At 42.7% G+C, this 15556-nt stretch overlaps 2 non-coding genes across 2 annotated transcripts; both read left to right on the forward strand.

The window, feature by feature from the left end:
• Window positions 1-1922: 1922 nt before the first annotated feature.
• Trnak-cuu (transfer RNA lysine (anticodon CUU)) lies at window positions 1923-1995 on the forward strand. Its single transcript has one exon. It is a non-coding gene; the product is annotated as a tRNA-Lys (tRNA).
• A 3118-nt stretch (window positions 1996-5113) lies between these two features.
• On the forward strand, window positions 5114-5217 carry LOC128104811 (U6 spliceosomal RNA). Its single transcript, XR_008216114.1, has one exon. It is a non-coding gene; the product is annotated as a U6 spliceosomal RNA (small nuclear RNA).
• Window positions 5218-15556: the final 10339 nt, after the last annotated feature.

Genomic DNA, 15556 nt, shown 5'->3' on the forward strand with positions numbered 1-15556 from the left:
TATTAAGGCCACTCCACGTAGATAAAAGGAGATTTATTTAATGGCGTAACTTACAAATTAAGGGATAGGTAGGTCGCGGAGTCTGGGGAAGGTGTATCGCAGTCCAGAGGTGTTCTCTGGAGCTCTGCTTGGTACACCTCTCCAGTCCAAGGTCCCGCAACAGAGAGCGAGCCCGCCGATCCAGATCTCAGGTCCCCAGGCGCCTCCTTTCGCCCCGCCTTGTAGGCGTGACAGTTGCCGAAGTCTCAATGGGGGTTGGAACTTCCAGATCAAAGCTGGAATGGCTACCCACTACATCTCCCCCTTTTTGTCTAAATAAGAAAGTTCTAACCTAATACAAGACTATATACAAAGGAATGGTTATCAAATATAGTCCAGGAATAATGAGGGATAATGACCTAGATAAGATGGAACTACAACCAATGCAAACAATATCAAGCAAGAAACACATACTATAATCCAGAGAAGTATAGAGCATAGGTAAATGGCATGTTACAAAGATCATTCCAAAAGGTGTCCTATCCTAAAGAACCTGAATCTAATACTTAATATGTTCTATCTACTAGGTTGTAACTATAACTGCTAGTCTTCAATCCCATCAAAGACCTGAGAAGGAATATAATGGTACCTGAGAAATGGTAGATGGATGCAAGCAACTTTCGGGAATCTTGCGAGAGTAGATGGAGACAGCTGGCAGCCTGGACAGTCACCTAATGTTTCTCAGCATTGTTGGTGCATTCAAATTGGCTACAGGCCTAAAGTATCTGACAGACCATTTTCAGAAGCAGGAATTCTGAAAGACCATCTTACCCTGTCTTGGCAGAGTACAGTGGTCGCTTTCCTTGTGTCCCGCTTGTCCAGAAAGGATAGCATTGCATTAGTACTGTCAGCCGTCGAGGCAAGGGCAGTTCTTTGCCCAGTAGGCCATTTTGTGCCAAGAAGACAAACTTCCAAATGGAAATGTCTTAGAAGCCCAACATTCTCTCAGGATCAAATTGGTGCAGCCAGGAGCAATTATGTCTCACATCAACAGAATTCTAAGTTATTTAAATGCCATATTCTCTAGGTCTATGAAGTGTTTGAAGATTACCTGTCCATCTGACCTATGTATCTGTAAATCTGGATAACCTAACTAAGGTAACTATAGAGATGACAAGCATAGGTGACTATAAATCTATAAGTCTTATCTACCGAAATAACCTAAGGACTAAGGCTTCACGTAAACAAGGTAAACAGTCTATAAGCGAGTGTATGGTAAAGAACGATGACTTCAAAATTGTGACAATACACAAGATATAACAGAGGTAGGAGTATATAGTGCGATATGCAATATGACAATAATCTTAAATATATATCAATATACCGAATATCCTAAACAGAAGTAGAACCTACATAAAGTATGACAGACATAAATTTACATTTGTATCAATATACAAGTATTTCAAATAAGAGTAGAAATATATGTACATTATAACAAATATAGTTCTGTATTTGTATCAATATACAAATTATCTTAAACAGGAATATAAAAATAGTTTACATTTGTATCAACATATAAGAATCAATAACAGTGCAAATTACAGTGCAAATTATTTAAGGCTGCTATTTTACTAAATTTGTTTACTAGTATACATAATAATCTACCATAATACCTTATACCTATCCATTCCATTTCTTCTTTTCATTTTTTTTTTTTTTTAGAATACTGAGTTTAATATTTCCTTCCACCCCCAACCCTATAACCATCATCCATAACCCTGAGAATTATGAAACCTAAGGGAGAAGGGGCGTCGTTTTCTTAGAATTACTTCCTGCTGTTTAGGGGGTGATGTTATCTCTGTTGGGTACTGTGAGAAAGCTCAGATAGTTAAATCTCAGTTAGACTACTGTAGGTTCTGCAGCAAGTCTTAGAGTAATGGGTTGCCCGGCTAGCTCAGTCGGTAGAGCATGAGACTCTTAATCTCAGGGTCGTGGGTTCGGGCCCCACGTTGGGCGCCAGATATTGGTGAAATTATTAAGGCCACTCCACGTAGATAAAAGGAGATTTATTTAATGGCGTAACTTACAAATTAAGGGATAGGTAGGTCGCGGAGTCTGGGGAAGGTGTATCGCAGTCCAGCGGTGTTCTCTGGAGCTCTGCTTGGTACACCTCTCCAGTCCAAGGTCCCGCAACAGAGAGCGAGCCCGCCGATCCAGATCTCAGGTCCCCAGGCGCCTCCTTTCGCCCCGCCTTGTAGGCGTGACAGTTGCCGAAGTCTCAATGGGGGTTGGAACTTCCAGATCAAAGCTGGAATGGCTACCCACTACATCCTGGTTGGTTTTTGCAAGTTTTTAGTAAACACTTATTAAAGGAGTTAAGTTGAAATATGCTTACTTTTAAGCATGGTGGCCCATGCCTTTAATCCCAGCATTCCGGAGGAAGAGACAGGTAGGTCTATATGAGTTCAAAGTCAGCTTGGACCACAGCCAGTTCCAGACTAGCCAAGGCTATGTAGGGAGATCCTATCTCAAAAATAAAAGTGAGACATTGTACACGTTTTAATGTTTGGAACTCTGGATAATTCTTTAAAAGAATACAAATGTTTAAGAATATTTTGCTGTGGGATGGTGTGTATGTCAAATGTGTTGCTGATTGGTCAATAAATAAATCACTGATTGGCCCATGGCCAGGCAGGAAGTATAGGCGGGACAAGGAGGAGAATAGAGCTGGGAAGGAAGGCTGAGTGAGAGAGACACTGCCAGCCGCCATGATGAGAAACAGCATGTGAAGATGCCGGTAAGCCACGAGCCATGTGGCAAGGTATAGATTAATGGAAATGGATTAATTTAAGCTGTAAGAACAGTTAGCAAGAAGCCTGCCATGGCCATACAGTTTGTAACCAATATAAGACTCTGTGTTTACTTGGTTGGGTCTGAGTGGCTGGCTGTGGGACTGGCGGGTGAGAGAGATTTGTCCTGACTGTGGGCCAGGCAGGAAAACTTTAGCTACAAATGGCACCCAACATGGGGCAAGAGTTTCCACCTAAAAACTGAAAAAAAAGATTCTAAAATGGAGCTAAAAACAGCTTCCTAATTGTCTCTCTCAAATGAGCGGCAGCTGCCGGTTTGAGCTACTGGCAGGTTCCTAGTGTGCGCGCTCGACCTGCCTATGGCGGGAATGAGGCCTCTGCAAATGGCACATTAAGCTGCATGGTGGATTTAGACTTTGCTAGTACAAAACAAAAAAAGAGGTTTCTGGGCTACACGCTGCTTGGATAAAAGCATAGACCCACGATAGCTCCCAGAGCTGGTGGTAAAGTACCACGGCCATGTTGGAAAGCTGAGGTGGGCGGAGCCAGCAGCCACAGCTGCTGCAGCTTAAAGCAATAGATTCACAATAAGACAGATTCAGATGTAATAGTTTAAAATGTGTGTAAAATATACGCAGGCTTGAAAGAGACAAAAAAGATGATATATACAGTTATACAAACAAATACATGGTTTTAAAATATAAAGTCTTTAAAGAGACACTAAAATTAATATAAAAAATAAGCCACGTGAAGATGAATATTACACAGAAAATCTGGATTGTGTTGTCTTTGGGATTTTTAACTACAGAAAAATATTTGATTGTAAAAGCTATTGAGTTATGCCAAAATGTATATTTTAAAGGTACCTTGACTTCAAAATTTGGATGTAAGGATATGTTGCTTTGGAAAGGAGATTCTGCTTTTGTTCCCACAGAAAGCCAGAGGCTATGGATTTGTTCCAGATTAAGATACATCAGGTTTGACCAGCCAAGACCCCCTGAAAGGTTTCAAGGCAACTGGCTCAGATGATACAGCCTCACGGACTACTCCATGATCCTAAAATTTTCTTTGTTTCCCCAGAAGATACAGCGCCCCCCTCCAGCAGGAAGTAGTAAGAGAAGCTACACCCAAATTCCCAAATATACCAAGCTGACTTTGGAGACGTGTAAAGGTTAAAACCTTCCTTTTCAAGAAAAGAAAAGGTGAAGTGCTGTGGGATGGTGTGTATGTCAAATGTGTTGCTGATTGGTCAATGAATAAATCACTGATTGGTCAGTGGCCAGGCAGGAAGTATAGGCGGGACTAACAGAGAGGAGAATTGAGAGAACAGAAAGCTGGGTGAGAGAGACACTGCCAGCCGCCATCAGGACAAGGAAGATGTAAAGTACCGGTAAGCCACAAGCCACGTGGCAAGGTATAGATTAATAGAAATGGATTAATTTAAGCTGTAAGAACAGTTAGCAAGAAGCCTGCCACGGTCATACAGTTTGTAACCAATATAAGACTCTGTGTTTACTTGGTTGGGTCTGAGTGGCTGGCTGTGGGACTGGCGGGTGAGAGAGATTTGTCCTGACTGTGGGCCAGGCAGGAAAACTTTAGCTACAATATTTAGAAGGGGCTGAAGAGATGGCTCAGGGGTTAGGAGCACTGGATGCTCTTCCAGAGGACCCAAGTTCAATTCCTAGTACCCACCTGGCAGCTCACAACTCCAGGAGATCTGACACTTTCACACCAGTGCACATAAAATAAAATTAAATAAATTATAACAAAAAGAATATTTAGAAGAGAATTAGCATATTTGATTAACCCTAAGCCATTGAGTATATGACATCATTGTTTTTCATCCTGTGGTGACAGACATGCTGCCAGCTGGGACAGAGTTCTTTCATACCACTTGGATTTTCATCTCACATTTGTTGAGATTGCTTTTAAAGACATTTTTAGGAAAGATACTACTTTATATTGCTTACATATGCATATAAAAAAGTAAGCAAATCAAAGCTCTTTCACATTTAGAATCCAATTTTTCAGGATTTTTTACATTGATAGTCATTAATTTCATGTTTTTAAATCAAGACTGGCCCAACCTACTTGGGTGAGTGCTTGCCTGACATACAAGAAGCCCTAGGTTCGATTTCCATCATTGAGTAAAATCAGCTGTGTGGAGCACACTTATAATTCCAGCACCCAGGAAGTGGGGACAAAAAGATCAAGAATTCAAAGTCATTCTTGGCTATATCACAAGTTCAAGGGCATCCTAGGATACATGAGGCCCTATTTTAAAAAGAAAATGGAATCCAGATAGTTTCTAAAAGAATGTTCCAGGGCTTGCTTAGACAGCACATATACTAAAATTGGAACTATGGGAAAATTAGCATGGCCCCTGCACAAGGAGAACATGTAAATTCATGAGGCGTTCCATATTTTTCTGAAAAGAAAGTTGGCTTTGCCCATTTCTTATTTAAAAAAATAAAAATAAAAAAAACTTGATGTAAAATACCATGGTCCAGGAGCTGGAGAGATGGCTCAGCAGTTAAGAGCACTTGATGCTCTTCCAGAGGACCGGGGTTCAACCTACATGGGACTCACAACTGTCTGTAACCCCAGTCCCAGGTATCCCAGCACCCTCTCTGGCCTCTGAGGGCACAGCATGCGTGTGGTACACAGACAAGCATGCAGGCAAAACACTATGCACATTAAATTAAATTAAATTAAAAGAATGTTGCACTCTTGTCTCTGGAACATTTTCTCCGGGCATTTGACTTTTTAAAAATTAGTTTACTATTGCACGTGTACTGTCTGTGTTTGTCTGCACGTATGTCTGTATACCACATGCATGCCTGGTGCCTGCCAAGGGAAGAAGGCATCAGATCCCCCTGGAACTGGTGTTACAGACAGCTGTGAGCCCCAGATGGCTGCTGGGAATAACCAGGTCCTCTGGAAAAGCTGCCAGTGCGCTTAACCATTGAACCACCTCTCTGCCCCAATTTGATGCTTTTTGACGTACACATGAAGGCAATGACTGCCTCATCGTGAAAGCTGCCTGACCTCAGTGACTGTTATAGGGATGTTGACTTCAGTGATACCAAAATTAAAAACATTTTGCTGTGATTCAGTGTAAAATTGTTTCCCATGGGCTTTGAACATTTGATTCTCATCTGGTTTAGGATATTATAGAAACTTCAGAGGTGAGGCCTAGTTGGAAGAAGTAGTGCTTTGGAGCCAGGTCTTGAGGTTTATGGCCTAGCCGTTTTCTGTCCTTTCTGCTTTCTGTTCTGACAGATGTGCAGAGGTAGGGGCCTAGCAGCATGAATGATCCCCTGCCATCATGTGTTCCCTATCACTGGGAACTTCCGGTCTCTCAAACTATGAGCCAAACATTGTGTAATAGTTTTCTCCGATACTGAAACATCCCATCTTTCAAGGAAGCTTCTTAAGCAGGAAGGTAAACAAAATAGCTTTAGGAAGTCCCTGAAACTGACCAGATTCACTAGGCCCCTTCCTGCCAAGTAAGCAATAAGAGCTGAGAGTCCCTCTCAGAAGAGCAGAGCTAAGCTAAAAAGAAGTGTCTCAGAGGAGCAAAAGCTGCAAAGAAGACCCTGAAACCAGACCAGGTGCTGGGAAGTAGCAGAAACCAGCCTGGATAGTTGGAAGATGTCAAGAGTCACTTGGAAAGAACACACTCCAGCCTGCACACTGTGCAGTGTGTTCCCCAGCTTTTGTGAATTGTCACCCCTTTAGGGGTGGGCTTTGGGAATACAGCTATCTTTGGGTCATTTTTGTTTTTCTAGGCAACCCCCTCCCCCATTGTCTTAGAGTTTCTGTTGCTGAGAAGAGACACCATGACCACAGAAACTTTTATAAAGGAAAATATTTAATTGGGGCTGACTGACAGTTTCAGAGGTTTAGTCCATTATTGAAATGATGGGACATGGCAATGTGCAAGCAGACATGGTGCTGGAGAAGGAGCTGAGATTTCGACATCTTGAACTACAGGCAACGGGAAGTGAATTGTGCCCCACAGTGGGCATAGCCTGGGCATGTGAGACCTCAGTGTCCATACCCACAATGACACACTTCCTCCAACAAGGCCATATCTCCGAATAGTGCCACTCCCTATAGGCCAAGCACCCAAACACATTAGTCTATGGGGGTCATACCTATCCAAACCACCACCCCCATACTCCTACAAGTAACCCCAATAAAACTCTTTAGCTCACCAGGTTGGACTTTGGTGGTATGTGTACTTTGGTCTGTCATGGGTTTCCTACCTGGGGTGAGCAGATGTTGTGTTGTGTCTTTCCAGGAAATTCTTGTCACACAACACCAAAAAAAATCTTCCTCCCTCCCTCAGGTGGCTTCCTGTCAGGTATTTGATAACATCGATATCAAGAGTAACTAATACACACTTGTGTCTATGATCTATAGGATGAGGAACTGTAACAAGATACTCATTTTCAATGGTTATGATGATCAATATTTTAAATAATTCTCAGCTCTTTTTCTTTGTCTATGATTATGGAATAGGTCAATTCATTACTCATGGCAATTGATCTATATCATATGAGAAAGTTTCTAGACCTGTACTGGGGACTGGGAATACAAGAGAAAAGAGAACAATGTTTCCTACTATCATGGAACTTCTATCCTAGAAGGCCGATATTTTAGGATTTTATTTTAGGGTTTTAATTATGTGTATGTGTATCTGTGTCTGAGTCTGTATGGATAAGTGCAGGTGCCTATGGAGGCCTAAAGAAGGCATTGGATCCCTTGGAGCTGTAATTACAAGTGCTTGTGAGCCATCCAACATGGGTGCTGGAAACTGAGCTCTGGTCCTCTGCAAGACCAGCAAGCACTCTTAACTGCTGAGCCATCTCTCCAGCCCTAGTAGGTATTCTATAAAAATGGGTGAGTAAGTAAATGAATATTATACTAGATAATGATAAGGACTGGGAAAGAAAAGACAAAAACCAAAGACTAGACAACGACTATGACACTTGTAAAGGACACAAGACTGTAGGAAGCTTTCTCTGGAAAGACCTGGGGAAACAGAGAACTGAAGACAGATTATTCCAGATCACCACAGACTTCAGAACGGCAAAGGTCTGGAGGGAGTGACCTGAGCGTTGAGGAAGGGGGAAGACACCCATGGGACTACACTGGAGAAAATGAAGATGAGGGCTGTAGGTGATGGAGTCGGAAATGAGGAGGAGCCAGGACCAGGACCGGATGTGACCGTCGCTGGTCATGAGAACATTTTGACTGCCGTGTTAAAAGGAGGCTGAGAAGAAGGCCAGCAAGGAAGCTGTTGAAATAATTATAATAACAACAAAAAACCAATTATAACTATTATAACAAAATTATAACAAAAGGCTGGGTAATTTAGAAACAATAGAAATTTTTTCTCACAGTTCTGGATCCTGGGAAATCCAGAATCAAAGCATCCTCAGATACTATATCTGCTGAGGGTAATGTCGGCTGAGGGTCTGTTTCTCATGGGCGGATCATTATGTGTATCTGTGAGGTAGAAGGCAGTGCAAAAGGGCCACTGTAGTTGCCTCCAGCCCCCTTTTATTTGTGTGTGTGCACATGTATGCGTGCGTGCATGCATGCGAGCATGTATGCGTGTGTGTGTGTGTGTGTGTGTGTGTGTGTGTGTGTGTGTGTGTGTGTGTGAGTATGTGAGTGTGTGTGGTTTGTGAATGGAAACTGACTCATAATTACCCTCAGGAATAAGGTGTTTTAGGAGAAAGGGCCTTGAGGCCATGATTGGGTCGCAAGCCGAGAGTAGCATTAGAAACAAGCAACTTTACATATAAAACATCACAGCCTTAAAGGGGAGAAGAGACTTGCTCTTAAAACCTGGAGAGAAGCTTCATTATGGGTAAGAATAAGAGATGGGGACTCGTCATGAGAAAGAGCGGTTTGAGTGTTGAGGGTTGGGGATGAGGGGAAAGCTCCTCCAGAAAAATCCACGGAACAAAGAAAACACCTAACGTTTTTTATAACCTTTGAGAGAGCAGGAAGTTTCACATCACATGATTTAGTTCAATAGAGAATCCATGACAGAGCACAGAAGAGCCAGGTACTGTTTCGGACTGTAAATTACAAACTTCTTAACTCTCTTCCAAGGAGAGAGCTGCAGGGGGTGTGGCCTGTCTTCAAGGCTGTGGAACCCGGACTGTTAGGAGTGATTACTGTCTTAAGGGGGCATGACCATGTTCTAACCAGTGTGTTGTCTTTCTCGTTGTTTTGAATCAAAATTTTGCTGTGTATCCCAGGTTGATCTCCAACTTATGATCCTTCTGCTTTGGGCTCCTTGGTGCTGGGATTACTTCTAGCCCTTTTATAAGAACAATAATCCCATTCATAAAGGGGAGACACTCATGACCAGTCCTTTCCAAAAGCTCTGGTTTTCACGCACTATGACCTAGTGTGAATTTTAGAGGTTCGAAAACATTCAAGCCATATTTCTCATGTTTTAATATCACAGCAATCAATATCCCTGTCCAAGCAACTGTCAAAATGTGAGAGAGATGAGGCTATCTTGGATCAGAGTCACGTGAGTAGAGTAATGTTGTGCCCATGTCGAGAATCCCCCAAAGACCACCAAGGAGCCAGTTTCCAATGGAAGCACACAAGGGTCTTCTTATTTTCAGGTTCAAACCTGGACCACCACCCTATGCTCCGATGCAGCAAATGGAGGGAAATTTGGCAGCAGCCAGGGGCTCAAGGGGAGGAGGGTTTTTAAAAGAAAAAAAAACACAAGCCAGGAATTGCCTGCCTTGGCATTTGGGATTGGGCAAAAAGGATATGGGGCAAGGTGATTTTTTGAAATTATTGGTCTAGACTTTCTGCACGAAACCACATTTGAAACTATTGGGTTAGACTTTTGGCACAGAACCACAACCTACTGACAGGATTATCTGGATATCTGCAAGGGCCATAAACTGCAGACAAAATGTCTGCAGGAGCATCTGGATCTTGTTAAACTTTACTGCCCTATTTCTTAATTGGCTGCTTCTAGGGTATCTGTTCAAGTTGTCATGGCACATTCCTGAGATGCTTCCTAGAACTGAGTACAGTCCCCGTTCACCAGGTGGTCTAAGATGGTGGCCCTTCCCTAAGATGAGTCTGTAAAGTCAAGTGTAGGCCTTCATATTGCCTTCACAGTACCTGAATACACTGAGAAGATCCTATAATGGGATTTGTTGGTAGAGGAAGTGTGCAGGGGATACAGAGAGAGATCCCAGATGATGCCCAGATAAGGGAGTTAGGAAGCCTTGTCAAGAACTCATTCAAATTACATTAATTAAAGAGATGAGTCATGGCACAAAGCAGATGGAGAAGTTTAATCAACACATTGGGAAAAGGAACCAATAACCCCAAGTTTATCTTTGGGGTACTGTTATGAACTTTGGTTTTAAACAGAAGAATTGAAGAAGGAGCAAGAGCTCTGTATTATTAAGCGGCACTATCCACAAGGGAGTCCTGCCCACCGTCATTTTAGTTTGAGTCTTGCAAGGTAGTCTAACAAATTGTTAATCTGTTCTTCACTGTCATCACCCAAGAGGACTAATCTGGTTTCTACAAGATGATCAGCTCCAAGGTGTAAACTCTACACCATAGACAATTGTGTTCACTGCGGGAGTGGTCTGATCCGCAAGGATTTGTTGATCTCAGAATCCAGGGTGACTGACTTACCTAACTCCGTACTTCCAGCCTTGAAAGCCCTCCTCACTAAGACAGGCAAGGGAGTCAAAGGCTCTTGGAGTGATTAATAGGTCTGTGCAGTCACACTGGAGTCTGAGCCAAAGCAAAGACCAACTCAATGAAAGCAGGAAGTGCCGGACTTTTAGTTACCTTGTGGACCTAAGTGAGGAACGCCGGCCGGCTTTTTAGCCAAAGCAGCTTGTGAGAGGCCACTGCGGTTTTCTCTTCCTTCGCTGCCGGACCTCCCTGCTCAGGGCTTCAGGGTCTGCTGCTGTGGCCCCCAAACCAAGACAAGCACTAAAGTGATATTTGGACTAAAAGAGAGAGTAAGAGACTGGATCATCCCCGTTATTCACTATATTTATTTAACATTTTCTGGGATTTTGTGTAAACTGAATTACTTTCTATGTTGAGATCATATGTCAGTGTCCTGCAGGAATAAAGATCTTCTAGAAAAAGATACTTGTGCCCTTCCTTTGGCTATCAGACTATGGAAACAGCAGACCACAAGGAATTAGAATTTCCCCAGGAATCCCATGCTGGGGAAAGGGAAAGGCTGAAGCCTGGTGCCAGAAGGAGGAGGTATTTGTCTCTCCAAAAGTGACCTCACCAAGTTCTGACAGTTTACCAGAACATCTCGAGGGACAGACTGGAGCCCAGACAATAATGGGTCGTGATAGGTGGGAGTCGCCTTGACCAGGACCCTCTTGCCCTCTTTTTAAACCTAAATCTCATGTCAGGAGCCAGAAGATGGGCTTTGTGGGGGTGGGGTCACCGCACCTTTTTATGTGTTCTTTTTTTCCAGTATAGTGACAGGTTATACAAATCTCTCTCTCTCTCTCTCTCTCTCTCTCTCTCTCTCTCTCTCTCTCTCTCTCTCTCTCTCTCTCTCGTGTGTGTGTGTGTGTGTGTGTGTGTGTCTGTCTGTCTGTCTTTCTGTCTGTCTGTGTCTGTGTCTTGTCTGTCTATCTATCTATCTATCTATCTATCTATCTATCTATCTATCTATCTATCTCTTTATCTGAGATAAAGGTCTCATTTTGTAACCCAGGCTGGCTCTGAATCCACAGAGATCCTCCAGCCTCTGCCTCCCAGATACTGGGATTAAAGGCATGTGCCATCATACCCAGCTTATTTATTTGTGTCTTTAAGTGTTGTACTGAGGACAGGTAACTGAGTCTAGCTTGTTAAGGCTACCAGGGCCCAGGCTCTGACCATAAACTCTGGTAACAATTTCAATTATGAACATGCATACCCATGTATAATGTTGACTCTTGCATGGCTGAATTTTTATAGGAAAATTCTCAAGATTTCACTAGTATAAAATTTCCTAATTAAGTCAACATTCCATCAATATTCCATAAATATTAGTTTCTGGATGCAAGTATAAAAATCAATAAAAGATGGGCTAGGAAATGGCCCAGCACTTAAGAACACTTGTTGTTCTTGCAGAGGACCTGGGTTCTGTTCCCAGCACCCACATATCAGCTGGCAACCATCAGTGGCTCTAGTTCCAGAGGATCCGATGCCCTCTTTTGGCTTCTACAGGTACCAGACACATACATGATATACATGTAGACTAGACAGTCATACACATAAAATAAAATTAAATTTCTTTTAAAAATGTAAACAATCAACAGGAGAATCAGATATGGTCGTCACATGCTTGTGATCCCATCCTTATGAGGATGAGGCAGGGGGATCTCAGGTTCAAAGTTAACCTGATCTACAGAGTGAGACCCTGTCTGGAAAACAAAAACAAACAACAACAGTAAAAGAATAGAAGAAGATAAATACGAGTCTCTGCCTGTGTGTATGTGGCGGTGAGTGTGTATGTGAGAGTCGGTTAGTATGGGTGAGTCTGTGTGTACATGTCTGTATATGTATGAGCGTGTGCATGTTAAGCAGAGTTAAAGTTGCTTGCCGCCAGGCAAGTCTACAAATAGCCCTGGTGAAACTGGAGAATACTTGTGGAATTCTGGAATGTTTTGCCTAATGCCTAAAAGCAATATGGTCACACCCATCGTTAATCATTCATGAGTATTATTTCCAGCTATATATGTTTATCTGGCACAGAGCTTTGTTCTGGGGACATCCAGTGAACTGACCAGACATGAATCTGCTTTCACCGCCCTGAAAGGAGGAGAAATGGCAGTGTGATGATTTGATTGAGAAGGCAATGAGGTCTGTGGGAGTAAATAACGAGACTAACCTAGACTGGACCACCTCGCCTCTCAGAGGAAGCCACCTCTAGACTGATCCTGTAGGACAAACCTGATAAAGGGAAAGAGTGCATTGTGGGCTGAAATCAGAGACCGGCTTTAGCCACAGCCACCATCCCAGCAGGCCACAGGAACCCCGCCCTCCTCGGCCTTTTCTCCTGCACCTTGTTCCTGCCTCAGTTGCCCATGCCGAGGCCATATGTTCATTAAAGCCACCTCTCCTTTGACATTTTTGCTGGCTCCAGGAAAAATCATTTAATTTCCCTCTCTGTGTGCCTCCGGCGTCCCTGGTACGTCACAGGTCCTTATTAAATATACTTTGTGTATTAACAATCAAATACCTCTAACCATAGCACTCTAACTTGTTTTTACAAGCTCAACCCACCTCCATGTTCTGAGCTTGGATATCATCTACTGCACTGGTCAGAGAAAGTGCCCAGGAGCTCAGAGGCTTTGGGGGAATAAATGGAGATTCCTAAATCGGAAGACTGACTTCTGGTGAGTGGAATCACTCTGGGGTAGCAGTTCACATAAACTCTCCATACAGCTTCCTGAGAACTCTCCAGAGGCACATGCCTTTTCTAGTTGGGTAATTAAGCAGTGGCTACACTCTCCAGAGACGAGCCGAACGCCCTAGATAATTCCTCCAGTTTTGATTTAGCAAAAGGGTGAAGTAACTATGCCATAATTCCTTTTTGGTTACTGCCTGTTAGTTTCGATCTAAGTAATGGTGGAATCACACTGTGGACCCATGAATCACCTGAGCTGCTTCAGAAGCTCCTACCATGGCATCTCCTCCTCCTTGCTTTTCTCTGATAAGTCGAGTCGTTTCGTTTTATTGCTCCTTGTCTCGGTAGCTTGAATTATCAATACTGCAGGCAATGTTATGGGTGTATTTATTCAATGAACATAAATAAAATCCAAAGAAAAAGAGGCATACAAGACAAAAAGTGTGCTTTGTTATACAGTTTATACCAGACATCAGGAAAGAGAAGCTTAGGAGAACTCTCAGGGCATATGAAATGTCTTATCTACCATGCTTATGTCTTCAAAGATGCTCACAGGCTAACCCTGAGTGCAAACCAAGCATCTGTTCTGTGGGTGGATTAGGATTAGCATAATTTATCTTTTGATTTTTAAAAATTTCATGACTCATTTAATGGGTAACTGTTTTACACCGTCCTAAACATTTATGAGTGTTTATTATATGCCAACGTGTCTATCTTTGTGTAGCTAACAAGCTGATCTGAAAACTCCTGAGTGATTGTGTTACTGTGTCTATTTTGCAACCGAGGAAACAAGGTCAGAGTGGCCCAGTGACTCACCTGACCTCATTGGTGATCGAGACAACATCAAACAGCTGGAAATTCAAGTTGGCTTTTCTCCAAGACCCCTTCCACCATGGTTAGTTCCCCCGTGGTTAGGGAGGCATGGCTGCAGACAGAGCATGGGGTTGCTTGCTTATATCTTAGAGGATAGGAAGTAGAAAGGGGAAAATGCTGGTCCTCGGTTGGCTTCCTCCCCCTTGAGATGATGCTGAGAACCCCACACATTTCTAGTGTTTTTATTTATTTATTTATTTATTTATTTATTTATTTATTTATTTATTTATATCTATTTATTTATGGTGGTTGTTGATTATTTGCTTTTTTGTTTTATTCTTTTTTTTTTTTTTTTTTTTTTTTTTGGATTTTTCGAGACAGGGTTTCTCTGTGTAGCTTTGCACCTTTCCTGGAACTCACTTGGTAGTCCAGGCTGGCCTCGAACTCATAGAGATCCTCCTGGCTCTGCCTCCCGAGTGCTGGGATTAAAGGCGTGCGCCACCACCGCCCGGCTTGTTTTATTCTTTTTAAGAGAAATTTTCATTTTCATTTTACACGTATGAGTGTTTTGCTTGCATGCATTTATGTACAATGTGTGTGTGCAGTGTCCCCCAGAGGCCAGAGGAGTGCAATGGAGCCCATACAACTGGAGCTACAGATGATTGTGAGCTACCATGTGGGTGCTGGGAACTGAACCAGGTCCTCTGCAAGAACAACAAATGCTCTTAACTGCTGAGCCATCTCTCCAGGCCCTGTTTGCTTGCTTTTCAAGACATAGCCCAGGCTAGCATCAAACTTACTCTGAAGCAGAGAATGACTTTGAACTTCCCAATCTCCTGCCTCCACCTTCCAAGTGCTGGCATTGAGGTATGCTGGCACTGAGGTATGCACAGGTGACCACGCTGGGCTCACAATTTTATAGTTAAAATAGTGAATGTATACAGTCAGCAATTAGTCAAGTTGTATATTTGGGGGATGGAAATTCAGGGTGAATATTTTTATCGTTGTGACAGACTAAAGACTCCTTGCTTTCCCTAGAGCCTCCCTGGACACTCACACAAACGCTCCCAGAGAATGTTAAGCAGGGCTTTGCTTTTGTCAACAAAGACTGAGCAGGAGCTGACAGGAAGGTTAGCAGGTACCTGCTACTATCAAAGAGGAATCTGAAGCTTTGTTAAACAGCATAATCCCTCCAAGATGGCCTCCAGAGAACCACCTCCCACCTCCTTCCCTTCTCTGTAGATTCCATCAAATTAGACTTTTCAAATGCACTAGATCACAACAGAATTGAATAGGATACAGAACTCACAACAGATTTTTAAGAAGCTACATTATCTGACATTAACTTGTATCTTTTTTTTTTAAATCTGCTTTAAGGGCTGGCGAGATGGCTCAGCAAGAAGCTGTAGCAGTCTGAGTTCTTTATATCAAACAACTAAAGAACTCTGGCTAACTTGAGCAAAACAGAATTCTTTGGGAGGTATATGGACCTTGGAAGGATTGAAGAGAA

This window comes from Peromyscus californicus, unplaced genomic scaffold (genome assembly GCF_007827085.1).
Source record: "Peromyscus californicus insignis strain IS unplaced genomic scaffold, ASM782708v3 Scaffold_8__1_contigs__length_139910024, whole genome shotgun sequence".
Classification (NCBI taxonomy): Eukaryota; Metazoa; Chordata; class Mammalia; order Rodentia; family Cricetidae; genus Peromyscus; species Peromyscus californicus.